This window comes from Erythrolamprus reginae, chromosome Z, assembly GCF_031021105.1.
Source record: "Erythrolamprus reginae isolate rEryReg1 chromosome Z, rEryReg1.hap1, whole genome shotgun sequence".
NCBI classification, from domain to species: Eukaryota; Metazoa; Chordata; class Lepidosauria; order Squamata; family Dipsadidae; genus Erythrolamprus; species Erythrolamprus reginae.
In genome coordinates this window covers 138,928,496-138,952,346 of record NC_091963.1, presented here as the reverse complement: position 1 = coordinate 138,952,346, position 23,851 = coordinate 138,928,496, and the positions used below count along the sequence as shown (strand labels likewise).

At 43.0% G+C, this 23,851-nt stretch overlaps 1 long non-coding RNA gene across 1 annotated transcript; it reads right to left on the bottom strand.

Moving 5' to 3' along the window:
• Positions 1-3,132: 3,132 nt before the first annotated feature.
• LOC139153177 (uncharacterized) lies at positions 3,133-19,119 on the bottom strand. The gene is made up of 3 exons (XR_011556767.1): positions 19,025-19,119; positions 5,169-5,231; positions 3,133-3,151 (listed from the first exon to the last, which is right to left on the bottom strand). It is a non-coding gene; the product is annotated as an uncharacterized lncRNA (long non-coding RNA).
• Positions 19,120-23,851: the final 4,732 nt, after the last annotated feature.

The window sequence follows — 23,851 nt, the reverse complement described above, 5'->3', positions numbered from 1 at the left end:
TTGTAAAATGGCCTTTTTTAATACAGTCCACTGGGTGCTTGCTTCTGCCATTTTATCCCTCCCATTTAATTCATTATTTAAATATTCCCCCATTGCATTAAAATTTGTTTTTCTGAAATCCAACACTTTGGTTGCAGTAAAGGATCGCTCACAATCAGTGTTTACATCAAACCACAAACATAGATGGTCACTGCAACCTAAATTTTCTCCCACCTTAACTCTGAAACCCAATTCCCATTTGTAAAAACTAAATCTAGAATATTCTCCCCTCTAGTTGGTGTCTTAACCAGCTGTGCCAGAGCTGCTCCTCTAAAGGCCTCTACTTTATTCTTACTTTTGCATATAAGGGCATTGGGGATATTCCAGTCAACATAGGCATGTTGAAATCACCCATAACCACAAAAATCTCCCTTTACTGCCATTTCGGTAATTTCATCCGTCATCTTGTTGCCATATTCCTCAGATTGCCCTGGAGGTCTACAGATCACCCCAATTCTAATGACAGAACGTTTTTTTATTTTGCATGCAAACCCAGAGAATCTCCAATCTACGCCTCTTATCTCTCTTTATCTCCCTTACCCCTCTTTCTTTCTCTCTTCCTCCTTCCCTCTCTCTATCTCTTTCTTTGTCCCTCTCTCCCTCCTTCCCTCCCACTCTCCCTCCCTTTCTGTTTCTCTCTCCCTCACTCTCCCTTCCTTCCTTCCTTTTTTCTTTCTTTCTTTCTCTCTCTCTCCCTCTCTTCCTACTTCTCTCTTTTTTTCTCGGAGTTTAGAAAGTACATTCAAACAACTCTCCGTAGAGCCAGTCAGAGTTCCTTGATGGGCTACCTCCCAGGGGGGTGCTGTGATGGCGGGCGGGGGCTCTTTGTGTCTCATCCTTCTGGGCTGCATAGGGGCTGTGGCTCCAGAGTCTACGGAGCTCCTACTGAGGAGCAAGATCGGCTACAAAAGGAGCGTATTCTGGCACCTCCCCACTGAAGACTCTGCAAGTAGGGCTGGTGGGCATTGCAGCAGGGAAGCTGGTTTTGAGAGGGGCAGGTTGGGTACCATTGGTGGGGGGAAATGGAACCTAGCTCCACTCCAGGGGCAGGAGAGATGAAATGTGGTGGAGGCCGCGAAGTTCGAGAATCTTGAAGAGATCAGGAGGGAAGAGAATATTTTCATAGCCACGAGAGAGAGAGAAAGAGAGAGAGACAGAGACAGAGGGAGGGGGAGGGGGAGAGAGAGAGTAAATCCCCCTTTTTATTTGCCTGGAGGTCACGGGCCCTTTTTTTTGTCCTTCTCTCACACCTTAATTGGTTCCCACTCATCCACAGACCCGATACTCAGACCCTGGCAGTCCTCCTGCCTGGCAGCTCAGGCATCACTGTGCAGTGTTGGAAAACACTTCATGGCAGTTCCTTGTTGTGTGCATGGCTGTGCGGCTGCGTAGCTTAGAGGAAACAGGGGCCACAGGGCAGTTGAAGGCTTGGCCCCAGCCCCCCTCCCTCTCTCCCAAGATCCAAGCAACACTCAGTGGCAAAAGAGAGGCCTGGAAAACCCTCAGAGCTGAGTCAATGGGCCTTTCAATCAATAGAGATATTCCCTCCTAAGGATCTTAGAGGAAACAGGAGCCACAGGGCAGTTGAGTTCTTGGCCCCAGCACACACACCCCTCTCCCAAGAGCCAAGCCATACTTAGCTGCAAAAGAGAGGCCTGGAAAACCCTCAGAGCTCAGTCGCTGGGCCTTTCAATCAATGGAGATATTCCCTCCTAAAGATCTTCCTGAGGGCGAAAAAGCCATTCCTTCAGGACCTAGCCCTGACTGGGATGAGGGACCCAGTGGAGAAGGAGAAGGAGAAGGAAAAGAAGGGGACAGTGACAGCACCATTATCAAAATATTTCTTAATATTGATGTAAATCGCCCGGAGTCCCATTGGAATAGGCAGCATAGAAGTCAAATAAATAAACAAGTAAGTAAGTAAGTAAGTAAGTAAGTAAGTAAGTAAGTAAGTAAGTAAGTAGGTAGGTAGGTAGGTAGGTAGGTAGGTAGGTAGGTAGGTAGGTAAGTAAGTAAGTAAGTAAGTAAGTAAGTAAGTAAGTAAGGGCATTTTTATCAAAGCAGATTTATGCAGAGTATATATAAGTTTGCAAAAAGAAGGAAAGCAACCACGATGAAGAAATAGTCAGTCTCAGAAGGTGAATGTATTTATTCTGATCAAATTTCTTGGCCACCCATCCTCCACCCTTGCTATCCCCTCTTCCCTAGTCATGTTAATCCCCAACAGTTGTTTGAAAAAAGATGGAACAAAATATAGTTGCATGCTCAAAGAAAAGATTTATTGTATTATAATCAAGAGGGTATTTCCATTACTCCTCAATAAAGGTTCGATCACATGACATAAAGTACCTAATAAAGAATACATTTCAACTGCACAGGTTATTGTGGAGAAGAATGAAGGAGGAAGATCAGAATGAGATTTGCAAGATTCTTTTCTTATAGCCCATGTCAATACAGGGGCTTTAGCCTTCAATTGGTGATCACTTCCATAACAGATCTACTCCTTAGGTCCGATAGAACTCTCTCAAAATAGGTAATTGAAAGTTCATTAATCATAAAAGAAAAAAATGCAAGGAACAAAGAAGATAGAAAACAAACCAAAGAATAGAGGGGAAATAGGACCTTTGAAAACCAAAAGGTTGAATCTAAGGCAGTGATTCAGCAAAGGATAATTCCTGGTCCACCTCTCTCTTTCTGCCAGTCTTAAGTGTTAAGTTATATTTAGTGATCAGACCATCTTCACAATATATTTTGAGAGGATATCTTCCAGTTACAAGCAAATATTCACCAAAAGAAGCACAAGCAGTAAGATGCAAATTTGGAGTAAACTCTGGACCAGTATACCCATCAGGACAAGACTTTTTGATGACATTTTCTGGCTCATGAATAAATACATTAAATCTTTGGTGAGTTATAATTTTGGCCTTAATGATATAATCACAGTAGTTGGCAGCTTTTGAAGTCTTGGTCATTGGAAAATCAATATTCTTATTATAATCGAACGGTACATAATTGGCAGCTTCGCTCTCCAAGACTATCCAAGCAAATGAAAAGAGCATACAGAGCACATGGATTCCCTTTGCTGTCATGGCTTCTTTCTCCTGTGTGGCTCCTATGAAAAAATGGAAGAGAATGGTGGGTTTCAATTTTGTTATTACTGGTTCTTTGGGTGTGGCTAGATGTACATGTGAATGGGTGAGTGTGACTAAGTGATCATGTGACTGGCTGGGTGTGGCTAGGTGGCCATATGATTGTGTAGGCATGGTTATATGGCCATGTGACTGGATTGGCATGCCCAAATCAACACAATTTCTTTGCCCTAATTACTGTTTTAAATATAAAACAGTTTGGACTTGATTGTGGTTGTAAGTTGAAGACTAACTGTACATGTCAAACACCGACTTTCCAAAAATCATGGATACAATCCTAGTTCTCCTACTTGGATTCCCCATTCTGACCTTTTGCAATTTCCCAGGGGGCCCAAGGAAATCTGATTCCTACAGCCCTGATTCTACAAGCAAACCAAATACAAGTGGTCCAAGGGTGGGTTCCCCCCAGGGATGGGCTATGCACCGGACTGGTGGGAACGCTGTTCTGGTGGTGGTAACAGAGCATATAGATTAGATCCATAGCCGCCGGGCATGCACTCACCGTCCACACCCAACAGGCACAATTCCGGTAAAAAATTCTGGGTTTTTTATTTCCACGCATGCACAGAAGCAAACAAACTGCCAACTTTTGCTGCTGGAAGGACGTCCACATGAGAAATTTCAGCTGCTGCACAGCAGCTGGGGCCAGCAAAAAAAGCAGCCTGCCCAAGCTCTGGCCACATGGTCTGCTATCTGCTCTCTTGTGTGTGTGTGTGTGTGTGTGTGTGTATGTTTGTGTGTTTGTATGTGCATGGCTGTCAAAGCTCCAAAATCAGTTTAAGTAGCTCTGGGGAAGTCAGTTGTAAATTAGACCACTTGCTAAGCAACTGGCCATTAAACAAGGACCACCTCAGAGGTGGATAACTCCCAGTTCAGACTGGTTCAACTGGTTCTTGATATCACCAAACTCGATTGGTCAGTATTTTGAATATTTTTGAATTTTAATTTATTTTTATATTTATTCTTCTTTGCATGGGTTGCCATGTTTTCTTGAGTGTTTTTTTTATTTGAGAAGATTAAATTGTTTTCCACACATGTGCCAAGCTCATGCGTACCCCCAAGGTACATCCACATGGTACAGGAGGAAGCGAACTGGCAGTGAAGTAAGTGGGAACCAGGGACAGGCCACCATTCCCAGCACTACCAGAATGGGCGAGGAGTGTGTGCCTGTGTGTGTGAGCATAAAGCACAGGATTTCCTATTTTTTTTAGTTTCTGTACATGCGCAGAAGCAAAAAGATCGGAAATATACCAAAATAACTCATGTGACCTCCATCACTCCCTGCCGCTTGCCCTGCTACTTGCCGCCAGTCTTCCTGCAGCTCACCACCACCACTCCCCCTGCTACTCACTGCTACTCTGCCCTGCTGCTCGCTGTTGCTCCCCCTGCAGCTCACTGCTGCTCCCCCGTTGCACATACGTTATGACCAGTTAATAAAGCAAAGAAACCAGCAAGGATGTCCACATGAGATATTCTCACTACGGTGCTTATAGCAGCATCTGTGGCCAGCGGCAAAAGCGGTCTACATGAGCTCCGGCCACGTGGCTTCCTCTATGCACTCCTGTGCTGCAGCAGACAGATGCCTGCTTCCCAGATGTGGCTGTGGTTTTCTATGTTTTTTGCCAGTTTCCAACAATTACTTCTGGTTTCTGGTTAAAAATGCCCATTGGGGAAAATGGACTTGTTTAACAACCCCAGAGTTCACTTAATCACCAGCCGAATCCCACCACTGGAAAAAGAAATATGAAACAATGAACATTGTCAATATGTCATCTTAAATCATGGAGGTGATGGGATGGGACACCTTTTCTTTCAGGATGAATTCCAGAGCCATTTTGTGTCATTTCAATTTCGTAACCTTTTACTTCATTTATTTAGGAGAAAATATCAGTTATTAATGTCAGTGCAATCAAATAGTGTGATAAAAAGAAACACAAAGAGTTTGAGCTTGCTAAAAACCTTGAGGTAGAGTAAGCATACCTGGATAGAGTAATCCCGTTGGAATAATTAATTGTAGAAGAAATCCTGGATAGCAGATATTTCCTAATAAGACAAAGCAAAATTTGAATTAGGATTTGACCCATGAGACGTTTTGGCCCAAGAGAAAACTCATATTTCAAAGGTCATTTTCCTTTTTCATTAGTCCCTTTATTATTAATCCCTTTCTTATTGCATCTGTTCTCTACAATTCTACTTTAGCACATCAGTGAAACAAGACTTAATATGTTCCAAGGCATGTCTGTCCATTATCCAGTTGCATTGTGGTAAAACTGTTTCTTTATATTAAGTTGAAAGTTATTTTTAAATGTCTTAATGTCACTGCAAAACCTCATTCTACTTCGAATCATAAGGAACCACCTCTTTTGGAACCTATTCATGTAATTTAATCCCATTCTTCTGAAACTACTCTTGTTGATTTCTCTCTCTCTTTCCCTCCCTCTCCCCTCCTCCCCTCTTCATAGAACATCATTTGTGATTTTTAAAAAATCATTTTTGCTAAAAACGGAATTTTCTCTCATTTCTCTTCGTTATTATTAGTGATGGGTGAACCCAATGGTGTTCGGATTCGGCAAGTTCGGACGAACTTTACGCAAAATTCGGCCGAGCCTGAACTGAACCCGAACTCGAACTCCGAACGCTGCATAACGTCAAAGCTCTGCCCCCGGAATCCCATCGGTTTTTTAATTTTATGGATTTTTTTTTAAAAAAAATTATTTTTATGAACAAGGATGCCACAGCAGCGCTGCAAGCAAAGAACATAAAAAGAAACATGTTTATTTTTTACTTGAAAGGACTGCTCCTTGCTTGCAGCGCCACTGCGGCGTCCTTTTTTGTAAAAGTAAGAATGTTTATTTTTACCTGAAGACCTCCCTTTGAAGGAGCTGGGGAATCCCTCCCACGAAGAGATTCCAGGGGCGGAGCTTTGACGTCACCAGCAGGTTGCTAAGGATGCCATGTGATCACTTCCTGGATTCCATGGAATCCATGAAGTGATCACCTTGGCGTCCTTAGCAACCTGCCAGTGACATCAGAGCTCCGAATGCCAAATGCACTCCCAAACTTTGTCCGAAGTTTAAAAAAAAATTTGGTTCGTGTTCAGCATATTGAACACCACAAAATTCGATACGGACCCGAATTGTGCGAGTTCGGTCCACCCATCACTAGTTGTTACGTTTTAGCTTTAAGTGAACAAAATCACAGTGACCTTAAATGTTAGATCTGGAAATCAAACACAAAGTGTGAAACATGGAGGAGGGGGAACATGGTCGTCAATTATGGTGGTATGGCATTCTCTGCAATGTCGCAGAAACCCTGAATCCCCGCTGTCTCAGGGTTCTGATTCCAACTGGAATCAGCCCAGATCCTCCCTGTAAGGGAAGTGAAGTAGGTGATGTGGTTTGTGAGATGTTTCGGAGTCAGTATATCCTGCAGCAAGTTGTCTGAATCTTTGATCAGTGGCAGAGTGAAAGGGGCTAGACGCCCCTAGCCACAGTCACTGCGTTGCAGAAACATGGAACTATAAAGTTGCAAGTCGTCAGGAAAGAAAAGAAAAGTCCATTTTTGGAGCTGGAAGAAGAAGATAAAAGGCGTGTTTGATACACATTGAGCTATCCTATCGTGCAAGAAAAAAAATTGAACTATAACTTTGGAACTGTGGAGTAAAGACAAAAAGAAGCTGGAGTGAGAAGTGGCTAATTCTTATTGAAGGAAGTGTTTAATTCTTATTGAAATAACTTTGAAAGCTACAGCTAAAATCCATGAAAGCTGGAGTGTTTTGTTTTTCTTTTGAATTTATCACTTGGATTTAAAAAGAGCCTGAAATGTTTGAAACCTTTTGGACTTATAATAAATATAAAGTGTTTAAGAGCCATCAGCTGGTGGAAGATTTGTTGATGGAAGTAAACTCTGAATGAACTTTGGAAAAAGGTGGTGGGGGCACTTATGTTACACAAAAGAAAATAAGGTGATCACTGTAGATGAATGGACACTGCTGATGTGTTAGGCTCTTTAGATAGCTAAAAAAACAGGAGGTTACTACTGTTGATATTGAATGAAAAATGCAGCAAATAAGGGATTTATACAATGATATTTGTGGAATTATTAATGACTTTAATTTCAATTTAAATGATTATATTGAATCCACTTTGGGTGCTAATTGAAAACTACAAGAAGCTGTGGCCTTAAAGGAAACAGTTATAATGATGGCAACAAAGTGGCTAAATATAGAATGGAAGAAAATGTTGCAGAATATGATCAACAGATGGTAAAAATTCCAGGAAGCTATGAAGAAGGAAATGTTAAGATTGAGATTGGACTGATCAAAGAACACATTATGATTTATACAGATTGCTTAGTTTTAACTGGTGGTACTGAAAAGGAAATCAATGGGGGTAAAATAATAAAAGAAATATTAGGAGTACATTGATGCTAGCATTAATAAGAAATGGAGAAAATGTGAGCAGAGGCACAGGGGTTGGCAGATTAAGGAAGAAATTAAAATTGAGATTGAAATTAAAAAGAGAATAAATGTAAGTTTGAGATCGGTAAAGATTGATTATTTAATGAGGAGAAAGAAGAAAAAGAAAAATCAAATAAAAAGGTGGCACAAAAAGATGAGAAAAAAAGATATTGATTTTAATCAAAGAGGATCAGCAGTTTGAAAAGGAGTAGTTGGTTTTTGATGATTTTTTGATAACAATTTCTTTTTAGAAATAGCTTTGAATTTTTGTTTAATGTTAGAGTGGTATTAAGTTTGGTAAAATTTATTAAATATGTACATGTATGAGTATTAAAATGAAATTTATTAAAGAGTCTGATGAGTATACTGGTAAATATTAATGATGTTTATAACATATATTGATGATCTTTTTTCATTTTGTTATTGTTTATTTTTATTATTATTATATATATTATATTACTAAAAGAGAGAAGAAAAAGGTTTGAAATGTATTGGTGTATATGTGTTTTTTCTCTTAGAATTTAATAATAATGAAGATATATAAGGGTCTTTAGTTTTCAGAAAAATTACGGAGAGACTAAATGACTTCTTTGCCTCCATTTTCACTGAGGAGGGTAGAGAGCATTTGCCTGCCACTGAATTAGTTTTCTAAGGGAGGGAATTAGAAGAATTAAACCAGATAGAGATAAACAAGGAAGATGTTCTTGCATGTCTTTCTAAACTAAATGTCAACAAATTGCCCGGTCCAGCTAGCATCTACCCTAGAGTTCTCAAGGAACTCAAGTGTGAAATTGCTGAACTTCTAGCTAAAATATATAAAATTTCTGTAAGATCAGGCACTGTACCTGAGGATTGGATGGAGGCAAATGTAACCTCGATCTTCAAGAAAGGATTCAGAGGTGATCCAGGAAATTCTAGACCAGCCTTTTTAACCTCAGTTCCAGGCAAAGTGATGGAAACCATTATTAAAGATAAAATTACTGAGCACATAGAAAACCAGACATTGCTGAAAGAAAATCAACATGGTTTCTGCAAAGGCAAATCGCCTTTACTTACAAATTAAATCAAAATACAAAGAACATAAAAAACAATTCGGATTCCAAAACGACAACGCGATAGACATAATCCTTTTCGGTCCCCCAACAAAAATGATTTCCAAATTATATAATTACTTACTAACACAAGAAAATTGTGAAGAACAAGTGAAGGGGTGTATGATAGCCTGGGCTCAAAACTTTGGTTATACGATCAATTTAATTGAATGGGAGAAAACTTGGACAGTAAATTATAAGATGACTACAGCAATATCCTATAAAGAAAACCAAATAAAAATGTTCTATCGATGGCATTGGCCCCCAGCAAGAATATCTAAAATGTTCCCTAATTTTTCACCCAATTGTTGGAAATGTAAAACAAAACCTGGAACATATTACCATACATGGTGGACCTGCATACACGCGAAAAAATATTGGATAACTATTAAAAACCTAATAGACCAAGTCATGTCAATCAATCTACCACTCAAACCCGAACTTTACCTCCTTGGTATATTTAGGCAAAATCTCAAAAAAAGCACAAATATATCTCATTTTGCAAATCCTGACAGCAGCAAGGATCTCATTTGCCCTTTTTTGGAAACGAGACCAAACACCTCCGTTACTGATAGTGATCACGAAAATTATAGAATGTGCGGAAATGTCAATAACAGCAATGGAAACACAAAATAAAAAAGACTCAGAATACTATGAAATATGGGAAAATTGGTACAAATGGGTTTCAGCAAAAAAATATCAAACACTTATACTATGAAACTATTAAATTATGAAATCATTAACCTTGTCTTACTTTTGAACGTTCCAATCAACCTAAATTAACTTAAAAAGTTAACTCCAAAAACTTATTACTTTGCAATAAAATTTGGAAAAAAAACTTTTATACCATATCTCTTTTTATCCGTTTTTGAATTAATAGAATATATATCATACAACTCATCAATACTAATACTTACTAACAACGATTACAATTACTATACTTTCTTTTTCTTTTATATACAAAAATACATTTACTATACTATACATATACTCCTCCCACTATCTTCCCACCTAATGTCGTGCATGAAAACGTCTGCGTTACACACAGATTCTTTTCTTCTTTTTCATATTTTTCCTTTTCTCCTTTTCCTGTTCTCCCTCTTTCCCCCTTTTACCTATCTTCCTTCCTACAAATCTGGTACCTTTCTCTTTTTACTTTTTACATTTAGAAAATATTCTCATTTATTTGTTATTACCTAATATATATATATAGATACGAGATGTAACATTTATTATTGAAATTTAAGAATTTTTTTTGGATAATGTTAAGGATATTGTTTAGTTACTGTTTATTTACAATGTTTAAGAAATACAATAATGATATTAAGAACTATATGTATTATGATTCACAACCTATAATGTACAATCTTATCACTTACCTCAACCCCTTGATTTTGTATTTCCCTTCCCCATCCCCCACCTTTTTCATCCTTCCCTCCTATTTTTCTGTTCATTCCTTCCCACCCCCACCCCCACTTCCCTATCCCTTTTTTCTCATATTTATAAATAAAGTATATTTAAAAAAATGGGATCAATTCTTGTTTCGAGTTGTAACAGATTCGCCAAGTAACAGATTGTGGCTAGTAGTGCTATTTTACTTATTTACTAAACATGTAATTTACAACTTGAGTAAAACTAAATGGAACCACCCCAAGGAATCATTTTTGCATAACGCCCTAAGAATATGGATAGGGTAGATTCTTGGATTGATAAATCAAAATTGCAAATACTACCCTAATCTCCAGAACTCAAATAAATGCACGGCCGGCGGCTTAAACCGCCGGCCGAAATTGCCCCGGAGCAGGGCGACGCTGCTCTGAGCTTTGCAGAGCTCCAAACTTCCGGTTTCCGGCGAAACCGGAAGTTCGGCTTTTGGAAGAACGCCAGGACAGTGCGCTGCATGCTGGGCTTGGGGGGAGGTCCTGGATCGCCCTATTTAAGGGCGGCCTGAGCAGGACCTCCTCCTTGCCTCCTGGAGATCCCGAAGCGAACAGACGTCGTTCTGTTCACTAAAGACTGGGAGCACATGGCAAGGCCTATCGAGGCTTCGCTCAGGTATTGCTGGGTCAGAGGCCTTGGGCCTCTGACTTGTGGGAGGCCTAGATTTGAGGCGCTAGGCCTTACTGGCCTACTGCCTCTTGGGGGGTGTTAGGTGGGGTTTGGGAAGCGAACGCCTAGAGGATAATTCTCTGCCTTACAAAGCAAAGATCACAAGTTTAAGTCCCGGTGAGGGCCAAAACTGACCTAGCCTAGACTCCCTTAATTTGGGGGGCTCACATCTACCCCCCCTGGTGTATTATTGGCATCCCTCTATTTGGGACCAAATTTCTCGGGGGGAGTACAGTTACCTCTCTGCCCTGATTAACAGGGAGGTCCCCAAATATGAGAGGGACAAGGAGGATCGGGCGGTCTGAGCCAAACCAGTAAGGTGGTGCAAGGTTTTAGTTCTGGCTTTATGCCTTTTATGTATGCGTCCTTGTATCTGGAAGGAATCAGGCAGGGTGTGCCCTGGTCAAATACATCAATTTGGTTGCCATGGCCCATTTCGAGGTGACAGGCACATGTGGCAGAAATGCAATGAATCCTCCAGGGCGGGTGTGGCATTGATGACTCCTGTCAGGGGACAGAGAAGCACCCGATTTGTGGGTTTTATGCCATCCAGGAGTCCGGTCACAGCAGTGCACTGATAGCGGTCACCTAATGGAAAGCATGGTGCATGGCGGGGTGGTCGACCCACCCAGGCTGGTTTTGAATTTGTGCCGAAAGTCCTGTACACGCTCTTCTTGTAAATACCGCCACCTTGTGGCAAATGGGGCAGCACTCATGCCTGCATGCCTGCCCCACCCAGTAGGGAATAGAACCTGATAGAAGCATATCAGCCACAGCTCTGGCAAAATGGCCCCAGTTCGGTCAGGCTTGACCAGCTGGCCAGCCTCCTCTGTGGATATCACCATGTGACTGCGTGGACGCCATCCTCTGAGGTTTTTTGTGAGGGTTTTTAGAATCCCCTATCAGGGCCCCAGCGAGCCCTTCCTTTCACAGAACTTTAAATGGTTCTTGGAAGGGAAGAACACTTTGGATTAAAATCAAAGGGAAGCCGATGAGGGCAGGGTCCTAGGCCCCTTCCCTTCCCCCCAAGTGAGAGTATCCCCTCGGGGTAGTGCCTTAAAAGCCCAAGGCGTATCCCTTGATTCCCCATCTGCCTTTGCCCCGGTTGTGTCGGGTACCGACTCCAACACCGAGGACCTTTTTCTGTACAGTAGCGCCTGTTGACACGGCCGTATCCACGGGACGGGCTTGTGCTCATCCAAGGGCATGGGGTGAGGTATCATCAATATGCGGATGATACCCAGTTGTACATCTCCACCCCATGTCCAGTCAGCGAAGCAGTGGAAGTGATGTGCCGGTGCCTGGAGGCTGTTGGGGCCTGGATGGGTGTCAACAAACTCAAACTCAATCCAGACAAGACGGAGTGGCTGTGGGTGTTGCCTCCCAAGGACAATTCCATCTGTCTGTCCATTACCCTGGGGGGGAACTACTGACCCCCTCAGAGAGGGTGCGCAACTTGGGCGTCCTCCTCGACCCACAGCTGACATTGGAACATCATCTTTCGGCTGTGGCGAGGAGGGCGTTTGCCCAGGTTCGCCTGGTGCACCAGTTGCGGCCCTATTTGGACAGGGAGTCATTGCTCACAGTCACTCAGGCCCTTATCACCTCGAGGTTCGATTACTGCAACGCTCTCTACATGGGGCTACCTTTGAAAAGTGTTTGGAAACTTCAGATCGTGCAGAACGCAGCCGCGAGAGCTATCGTGGGGCTTCCTAGATTCGCCCATGTTTCTACAACACTCCGTGGCTTTCATTGGCTGCCGATCAGTTTCCGGTCACAATTCAAAGTGTTGGTTATGACCTTTAAAGCCCTACATGGCATTGGACCAGAATACCTCCGGAACCGCCTACTACCGCACGAATCCCAGCGGCCGATAAGGTCCCACAGAGTTGGCCTTCTCCGGGTCCCGTCGACTAAACAATGTCGTCTGGCGGGCCCCAGGGGAAGAGCCTTCTCTGTGGCGGCCCCGGCCCTCTGGAATCAACTCCCCCCGGAGATTAGAACTGCTCCCACCCTCCTCGTCTTCCGTAAACTACTTAAGACCCATCTATACCGCCAGGCATGGGGGATTTGAGACACCTTTCCCCCAAGCTTATTATAATTTATGTTTGGTATGTATGTGCTGTTTGGTTTTAAAGTTTTTTCTTAATATTAGATTTGTGCCTGTACAATATTGTTTTATCGCTTGTTGTGAGCCGCCCCGAGTCTTCGGAGAGGGGCGGCATACAAATCTAATAAATTATTATTATTATTATTATTATTGTGGCATAGGGGCATTGACGGGCAAGAGCGACATTAAGTCAACCTTTAGGCTCCTGCCCATACACCTGGAAGACTTCTATCTCTCGGGCCCCCAGTTTGAGGGGACTACTATGTGTTTCGGATCTCCTCCTGGAAGATTTGATTCCTGTGCTCTCTTGAGAACCTCAGTGCCTTCTTTAACTGGGTGTGCAGGGGACGAACGGAATCCAAGTCAGTCATCCTATTTGGCTGACTAATGGGGTGGGTCTGGTCGGTGCCCCCCGATGCCAGGAGTTGATGATGGCAGTTGACACGTTATTTCCCTTTTGGGGTTTCCCCTACCTCCCGTGAAGATAGAGGGACCATCCTCCAAGATCAGCCAAGGGGATAGAGTTAGACACCACCACGTGGTCTTGCAGACTGCCTGCCGACGAATTAGCAGGACACGACTTAAATGGAAGGAGGGGCTCGCCTTAAGAAGGTATATTTCAGGCGACTTCAGGGGTTTACAGCCATGGCCTGCCAACCCCGGGCGTGGCGCCCAGGGTACGGAGCCCATGACAACATGCCCCGGTGGTACTGGAGCCTGGCCGGAATACTGAGCCCTGGAGACGGGAAGTAGATTGGGCCATTTGGGCTGTCTTAGCCCCAAGTACCCGGGCTGCTTACCAAAGAGCAGGTGATGATTTATGAGTTCCAGTATCAGGGTTACAGGCATCCTGGCCCATACCCGTTGACCAGTTATGGCAGCCTGCGTGCTTTTTCTCACCGGGATTAGCAATTATGACCATCAGGGGTAGGCTATCGGGCCTTATGGTATCACCAAGGCTTGTGGCGCTACCAAAACCGGCAATGACTTTAGCGCAGAAGTATGTTGGAAGGATGGTCCCGGGAATGGGACTGCCCAGTGGTTGATGCCTCATGACCTTTCTACATCCCACAGCTGTCCACCCTAAGCGAAGCATGGGTCAGATTGTGCACTTCACACACGAAGCCGGCCTGTTCCCCACGACAGCCATGGCGCTCTCTATCGGAGCCTTTTGGATAGGTGAGTTGTTGACCACAGCCTATAGGGAAACAGCCTCACTCTGCCTGCACTGGTCCAAAAACGACCAGCTGGGCCGGGTAGCAAGAGCTACCTTGTGCCAGTTGTGATAAAAGTAGTGCCCGGAATCAGCGTTTATGGCTTTCTGCGCTTCCACGGGAAGCCCACAGAATTTTTCCACCACCGGAACCCCTCTAACCAAGAAGCAGTTTTGGACGATCACATTAGAGCATTCGTTTAGTAGGCTCTGACCCGTCGAGGTTTGGCCCACATTCCTTTGGATGTGTGCCACCCCGCGGCTGCGGCACTTGTTTTGCGGATGAGGGATCTGGCCTTGGGGTGCTGTAGGTCATCCACCTTCTAATCTTCTGTTAGGGCCTCTCATTAGGGTCCCACCTTTTCGGCTGTGTTTAACTTCTGTTTTGTCTTTCAGCCAGTTCTGCTTTCAGACCTGCCGTGTGGCTGTGGCCACAGTTTCGTTTTTTGGGCCAGAAGGTATGCTGCGAGGTTGTTTTCTGGATTGCAGCCGACCCTGGGCCTGTGGACTCATTTGTCTGGTCATCTGCAGGGGTCTTTGTTCAGAGGGGCTCCTCCCTCTGGTTGTTTGGCCAGTGCCATTCCGAGAGAGCCCGCAAGTTGCTGGTATCCACCTTGGAGGCAATGACCTTGGAGTTTTGCAGGGTGTGGCAGTGTGCTGTCAAGCCCCCGACGACATCTGGGCCATCGCTTCTGCTCCTCCGGACACGCGTATCGCGTGGTCCGGGTTCTGCCCAGACTTGTCTGGCTGAATGCTTATCACCTAAGGTGCCAACGAGGCCAGGTTATGGCAACCAGGCTGTTGGTAAGGTGGTAAGGGGGCCAGGGGGGTTTAGTAGTAAACATCCCCTGATAAAGTTTTCAACGCCCTGGCTCTACCGAGCCGATGGCATTCCCCTCTTAGATGAGGGGAATGCCACTTTTCTGTTGGACCTGCAGAAGTTCCTCCAGGACTTAGACAGTAGGTCTGGGGGGAGTCGGGGGGCCAAGATTGAGATCTGACCCCCCTCCGTGGCAGGTTAGGGGCAGAAATGGGCAGTAGGAGCAACCGCACATGCTTCTTCTGGCATCTTTTTAAAAGGTGATGGGCCGCCTCTCTCCAGGAACTAGAGGTTAGAACAACATCAGGGATTGCAGAGAGGATGCTCATGGGACTCACCGGATCCAATTTCCCTCAGGGATTGGAGGGTGAGCTCCTCCCACACGCCAATGGGCGTGGCTTGGATCCAGGTGAAGGTGGATACATTCACCTGGTTCAGCAAGGAGTTTTTGCCCAATGTTGCCCAGGAAGATTTTGGCAGGAATTTCCACCCCATTAGTTTTTGGCCTCTGCAGGTCCTTTGTTTATAGTCAAATTTGAATATTTAGATTTACGTATTTAAATTTACGTTATTTAAATTTATGTTAATTTAATAAAGTGACCCTATTTTAAACCCATATGCTGTGTCAGCGAGATTAAGTCGGCTTTTAGGCTCTTGCCCATACACCCCGATGATTTCGACCTCCTGGGCTTCCATTTCGAGGGAGGTTACTACGTGGATCGGACTCTCCCGATGGGTTGTTCAATTTCATGTGTTCTATTCGAGAATTTTAGTACCTTCCGAACACAGAGAAAGAGGAGAGAAAACTAGTGCTCTTTTACAGTTTGCATTTTTTGAATTCAAGGAGGAGGGGCAGATATTACTGGCTGTAAGGGACAATTTTATTGGCTGATTGTGTTTAAGCACAGACCACTCACACATTAGGCTGGAGTGGGACTAGACTGGGAAGTATAAAAAGGTGGGAAAAGCCATTTTAAATTGCACTTTCAGAACACAGAGAAAGAGGAGAGAAAACTAGTGCTCTTTTACAGTTTGTATTTTTTTGAATTCAAGGAGGAGGAGCAGATATTGCTGGCTGTAAGGGACAAATTTTCACAACATAAGTGTGACCTATTCAGATATATCCTCTTCTCTATGAGAATGACAATGGCAAAGTAAATAATTCCTACCCAGATTCACAAATTCAGCCTCCAAAGTTCCATTTATTTTAAAACCAGTAAAAGGTTTTTCCGTCCTCCTTCTCTCACTCTGCTTTCGGGAGATACTGATGAATTGGCAAAATCCATTCCTTCATGCATCAGACCCTTCATGTGTGTCCATGGCGTGCACAGTCATCTCAATCATTATCAGTATTTGCAATGGACGTTCCCAAATAAGCTTCCGTTTGTATTCTTTTAAGTTTTTACTCAGGAATCAGTCACCACTCTTAAAATTATGCACTTGTAAATAAGCCACCAGCCCGTCAGACCTTAAACGAGAAAAAAACTGGGACAAGTTTTTGTATTTGCTTCAGAAACAATTTAGTATCTTATTGCATCTCGTTCTAGTATAACTCACTTTAATATACATTGCACAATCATTTATACACATACAAATGCTAAAGGTAAACATTTCAAGGTTGTTATAACTTTATGCTGCTTCTGGGATTCAATTTTCTCCCCAGCCTTTGCCAAATATACTCAGACAGAAGGGAATCCTTTTCAGTTCCCTGTTCTACTAAATAGACCATAAAACGTGTACCTATATTATTATTAATATACATTATTAATATACATATAATTTTTCCATACCAAGGCATGGTCTCTCCAGATTTTCCAGGTTCACCATGAAAGACCCTTTGGTCCTGGGAATCCAATATTACCAGGTTCACCTTTGTTATCAACAGTATCAGGTTATTCATCCCAACCACTGTATTCCCTTATTTATATTATTCCAATATCCATGTTTTAGTATATACACTCATTCACACTCAATCAAAAACAAACGTTCTTTTACAATGAATGGAAAACAATTATGCATTCTTTCATGCACATGTCCAACACACAATCATATTTCTCACACTAAGTTAAATTATTAGTTGTCCTTCTTCTTCCCTACTGCCTCTTTTGCAGCACCTAATCTTTCCTCAATAATCCATATCTTATACAGGCCTTTCTTATAATCAATCACACTGATCATTCAGCTTTATTTTTAGACATCTTTTAAAAACCTCTGCTTATCACACAAATTATTATACTACCACTGCTTATTAAATCTCTTCCCTTAAAACAGAGCCAAATCCTGAAATACATCACCATACGGTGCAAATATGTATTTTCACAGAACTGGTTTATCTAAATTTACATGAGACTCTCAGCTGTATTCAATGATGCCACAGATTTAATCCAGAAAGCAAGTGTTTATCATTGAATTCTACTCAATTGTGAAAATTTTTCCTAAAATGTTTAGCTTCCTTATGAGCATTGTAAAATTTAGCAACAATTGTCACAGCAGCAATTAAACATTTCCATTTCACAACACCAAAAAACTCCCTACCAGTACTTCATTTCATTTATCCGATAGGTGTTCAATTCAAAATTCATAATCAAAGGGTTTTTTTTAAAAAAAAAAAATTCCCTCATCTGGAACCTCAAGATATCCTTCAAAATATCCCAGCTAGCAATTTTCTTATGGGTATACAACAAGAGACTATTCCTTCCAACAAAAGAAAAGGTAATTGTTAAAAAAACAAACAAATTCCTCCTATGTATCATTTAAATATATTTGTGCCAAAATGTTTCATTCAAATTCCTTTCAAAGTTATTGGGTTCTTTTAGAGGTATAGTATGTGCTTTTACTGTAATGATGAAGTTTCTAAAAGTAACTCAATAGGTAATTAGTAGATAAATTCATCTATCAGAAAACATGAAAATTGGTAGTTATTTTCCTCAGTATTGGACCCCAGTTCATCATATGTGAAACACACAAACTACTATACATAGAAGAAACCTCTTTCATACCCACATCTATACACTAATCTTGGAATTCATCAATACGGAATTCCCTTCAACTGCCAAATAAAGCCATCAAAAACCTTTATAACTTCTTTCTCATCCTCAACCTCTTAATATAGGAGTTGTTGTGAAGGACTGGATCCTACTGCCTCATCCAGTTTCATGGATGACTGTGCCCGGGCCTGGCCACAGGGCAAAAGGATGTATGGCGGAGGCTGGGGCACTTCCTCCAGGCAACTGGACAATACGGGGGTTTTACATTTTCCTATCTCCCTCGAGGGATCGACTGAATCTTTCGACCCCATTGGCGAGGGAGACGGAACAATGTGCACTTCTTGGGGCTGCCAGGGAGGGGACGAGTATTCTCCCCCCCCTTAGGGGTCCTTCTCCTGAGCGTGGCCCCTGAAGGAATGGGGACCACAGCCAGGACTTTACATTGTTGGGTCCTACATTTGGTGACCCATAGAGGTGGGTTTTGAGCCAATTTCAAATACAAGTCTATGAACTGACAATATAGTGGGAATATCAAAGGTTCCTATATCGGGCCATCCCAAGTTGAAGGAGGGCCATTCTGACGTACAAAGGTTGGTCAGAATGTGACGTCTCCACTTTATACCATATTCTCAACTTTGGTTATTATAAACCTGGTTGAAATGTTTCATTACACACTCAATGGGGGAGGTTTGGGCACACTTGGTTTCCCTCCCACCTTCCACCCGGGGCACCAGACAGAAAAGGGGAGGGAGTATACAAGGGAGGTAAGGGGTCCTTCCCTTGAGACACAAAAGGATTTTTATTAACTTCGCACAATCTCTACCGGCCCAAGGTCCTGGAACTCACAGTCACCTGTGGGAACCGCGGTAGGCAATCACACACACACACACACAACTTTTTCTCTAAAAACATAGGCCTCCCACCTTACGAGCCCTTTAACGAAGAACGGCCCAAAACGAGGGTGATCAGTCCTTGCCTCTGTCCCTTGACATAGGGAGAGATAGACTCGCACCAGTCTCTAAAAAGTGCACATAGTTGAGGACTTGCCTTTTATCTTGGAGACACGGTTACTCTTCCAGCCGGTGAACAGATGTCCTGGTCTTTGATCTCCCACTCAATGGTTCTTGGAATACAAACCGGTGGTGTCGCCGCCCCCGTGTCAGTGGGAAGATCTTCGGATAAAATGTCCGATGGCGCCTGTACGATTCCTCTCTCACATCACAGGGCAACTGACACCACGGTGGACATCCAGAGGGCGTCAGGGCCCCTTGATTTCCTGTACGGGCCACCAGAAATGTTGCAGCAAAACTCAGTTGCCAGTCAAGGGAATGGAGACCACAAGGAGATTGCATAACTCAGGTTTATTTGAGTAACTTCAGGTTCAGAAGATATAAAAGCAATGTCTAAACAACGTGGATTGTTTTTCAGGGCTCTTTATACAATTCCAAAGGAGTACAAAAAACACACAACATCAGCCAATCAGATACTAGTTGTCAACGTTTCCTTATAACAGAAAGTTTACAAAAGGGGTTATACAATATAGAAGGTGCAGAATGTACAACAAAAAAGGAACTTGCTGTTAGTATGTGGGTTCATACATAGAGCTATGTGCCCTATGTCTGCACCATCAAAGCCATGTCCTTTTCCTGTAGCACAGCTATGTTCTACCAGATGCAAGGCATAGATGATAAACACAAAATGTACTTTTGTACTCTAAATGTCAAACATAACTATATATGTGGGGCATAGGTCAAGGCTTAAGAAATGCAGAATTTGGGCTAGCACTAAATATGAATGTATATCTCAGGCTAGCTTCCTCACTGGGAAGTATAAAAAGATGGGAAAAGCCATTTTAAATTGCACTTTCAGAACACAGAGAAAGAGGAGAGAAAACTAGTGCTCTTTTACAATTTGTATTTTTTGAATTCAAGGAGGAGGGGCAGATATTACTAGCTGTAAGGGACAATTTTATTGGCTGATTGTGTTTAAGCACAGACCACTCACACATTAGGCTGGAGTGGGACTAGACTGGGAAGTATAAAAAGGTGGGAAAAGCCATTTAAAACTGCTGCCTGCTTGAGCCTCGCATTGCTCCACCCTGCTTCGCCTGTCATCCTGGACCTCCGTTGTGTTTTCGGGGGGGAGCGGCAGGAAAGCCCTGTGCCGGCCAGGAAAGCCGGGTTTGCTTTCCGTGAAAGCAGCGCGCCTTTTAAACACGCTGCTTTCTTGCAACTCTTTCCTGGGTGGGTGGGGGAAGCGGGGTGGAGCAACGCGAGGCTCAAGCAGGCAGCTTCTGCGCGTTTCTTTCGGCGGAAGAGAAGGAGAGGGAGCGGATCGGGCGGGCGGGGACAGCACCTTCTACTGCCGGCGCCTCCCTGCCCCTGCCCCACCGTGGGCTGGCAGGGGGATGGGGACTGCGCGCCCATGGAAAATGGTGTGCGGGGTGGTATTTTGGGGTGCGCGCGCGCTCACGTGCGCAGCCTACAGGGAACGGTGCCTCCGATGCTAGGTGGATTTCCAACAGGACCACTGTGTGAAGTTGCTGCCTTTTACAGAAGTAGCATACATGAGATTCACCCAGAAAGTAATGCATCACATTTTTTTTCTCAGCCTACAGTAATGTTATGAATGCGAAACTTTAAGTATACATTGTCTAAAAGTTGATCCAAGATGATGATTTAGGCAGATGTTTAGACAGAGAATGGGAATCCAAGTTTGAAGAAAAACATTAAAAACATTGGAATCCCAGTGTTAGAGTTACCAGAGTTACCATTCAATTAGTTAGACAGACTTAAAGTACCATTTAACTGATTCAATAATATCCAGAACCAACCAACAAACAGAAAGCATCCAACCATGAGGAATCTCAGCCACGAGGCAACCAAAACCTACGGACAAAGGCAAGACAGAAAATTATCTTCAAAGCCATCAACCACCTCCATAAAGATCCTGCATGAAAGCCAAAAGCAACAGGACTTTGGAGGATCAACCGACCTTAAGTTATTGATCCCTACTTCCCACAGAACCCCAGAGAACCCCAATCAACCCCAGCACACCCCAGGACCACCAGCCCTAGCAAATCAACCCTAGCGATCTGCCCGTGCGCCATCATCCTGATCCAGCCCAGCCTGTCTGGTCCCCAGCTGATCTACCCGAAGCGGTGGCAGCACCCCCTACCAAGCCATCCAAATCCTAAAACCACAGTGGAGCCATACCAAAGCTGCTAGAAATAGCACCACTATACCAACCGTGCCGAGCCCAGCCTGCCCAATCCCCAGCTGAGCCATCCCGAATTAGGTAGGAACTCAGCCGGTAACAGAAGGACTCCATAATCGCCGGATCCCCAGCTGAGCCATCCCATAGCCTCTTTTGACTTTTAATTCACCTGACTTCTAGCCATCCAAACTTTCTAACTTTTAGCAACAGTGAAAGGAGCCTTTTTACCCTTTTTACTCTGCATTGCCCAATCCCCAGCTGAGCCATCCCGAAGCCTCTAGTAACTTTCAAATCTGCTGACTCCCAGCTGAGCTATCCCAAACCTTCTAACTGACTCCCAGCTAAACCATCCAAAGCTTCCAACTTCTAACAACAGCAAAATGAGTCCAGCCAGTGGCAAAAGGTTTTTTTACTCCAGGCAACAGTGAAAGGAGCCCAGTGTCAGCGAACCAAATAGCATCTGAGAAAATAAATCAACTTCCATGTCTATGCTTTTTAGCGCAGAGTCTGATTTATTAACAAAGCCAATTTGCATTCATACCAATTTAAGGCCCCTTAGGATTACATCCAGGTCAAAAGCTCATCTCCCATTCCCACACCCACAAGTGCAATCATGAGGACCAATCTGATGCAGGGATTTCTAATTTCTTCCTGTGTTCAGTTTATTTTGGATTCTGCGTATGCTGCATGACATAAATATATATATATATATATATATATATATATATATATATATATATATATATATATATATATATATTTCTTATGTCGGATCACCCTGGTATATTTAAGGAACGTCACAGCTCCTTTTTGCCTCTAGGCCCAACCCAGGACCACTTCAAGGCAGTTAATATATTTATAGCCGACAACTATATTCTGTATGTGTTAAATGTTTTTAGCTGGATTTTTAAAATTAAGGGAGACTAGGATGGTCCCATTTCGGCCTTGTTCTGGCCTCATCAGCCTTGAAGTGGTCCTGGGTTGGGCCTAGAGGCAAAAAGGAGCTGTGACGTTCCTTAAATATACCAGGGTGATCCGACATAAGAAAAACATATAGCCCCTCCCTGGTACAGAGCTGGTAGGGTTCTGATCTGATAGCTCACACTGCTAGTTCTCTGCTTTACAAGGCAGAGTTCACCAAATCGAATCCCAGTAAAACGAAAGGGTGTGGCTAGCTGATGAGGCCAGAACAAGGCCGAAATGGGACCATCCTAGTCTCCCTTAATTTTAAAATTCCAGCTAAAAACATTTAACACACACACACACACACACACACACACACACACACATATCACTCCCCCCACCCCGTTCTTTTTTCACTACCAAACTGTGTCAGGCCAACCTTTGACTTCACATATTACTTTGGGCTTAAACTTGTGATTACTTGACTTTTACAGGTGTGAAACTTTGATTGACTTACATTTCCCCATTTGAGGGATTCTGACTATGAGTGTGGGTTTTGGGGTGGGGTGTTGGAGGTGGGGTCTTTTGGTTTACCTGATCCTACGTGGTGATTGTTGCATAAACCCAGTTAGTGTGCAACTTGCATTACCCAGAATTCTGGGGAAAATCTACCCCATATTTCATTGCAAGCTTGCTTAAACCAGTGCCCCCAACATAAGGCCCCACACCAAATGACCACCTCCCCCTTTGATAATATAGGGGGAAACACACTATGAAGTGGGGAAAAAATCGACTGTTATATATTCAGAGGCCAATTACAATATTTAATTCATTGGAAGGGATACTTTTTGTCTGAGGCAACCTGGATTAAAAGTTGGGGTGTAAAAGATGATAAACTAATTAAACAATTCCACAAAAAAAATACCCAAACAAACCAAAGGGTCCCTCAGGGTGGGAGAGGGAGTTGAAGAAGATGATGATGATGATGACGACGATTAGAGTTGGAAGGGACATTTCAAGTCATCTAGTCAAACCTCCTGCTGGTGCTGAAAACCCTGCATCACACTAGTCCAGTCATTTCTTGAAGGTCACTAGTTTCATTGTAATTCTGTTCATGTTGGCATAGTACATTTTTTTTTTACCTTCCATTTTTTGTGCAAATATAATCCTCGCTGCTGTTTGTGTGTTTGTGTGTTTGTGTGTTTGTGTGTTTGTGTGTTTGTGTGTTTGTGTGTTTGTGTGTTTGTGTGTTTGTGTGTTTGTGTGTTTGTGTGTTTGTGTGTTTGTGTGTTTGTGTGTTTATTTATTTATTTATTTATTTATTTATTTATTTATTTATTTATTTATTAGATTTGTATGCCACCCCCTCTTCAAAGAGCTACTACATGTACAATCTAATATGTATCTTCTTTACTCAAATTATTTGGCCAAATACCTAACAAAATGGCCTCAGGTTTCAGTTCTAACTTCTGTTCTACCATTCTCTCAATCCCTGTCTGTATTCTAGTCCAAAATACCTTTGCTTCTGCACATATCCAACCTGCCATAGTAGTTGACTGACTGGTAATATTGAAGGTCCCTAGGAATCATAACCAAACATGATTTTTCTCAGAGTGTAATGAAAAATAATCACTTGATTCAGAACTGGCTGCATTGGAAAGTACAAATTATAGAGAGACCACCAAACACTCATATTTTGCAATTTGATGATTTTGCAAATCATCTAGTTTATTCAGAGAAATTAGCAGGCATAGT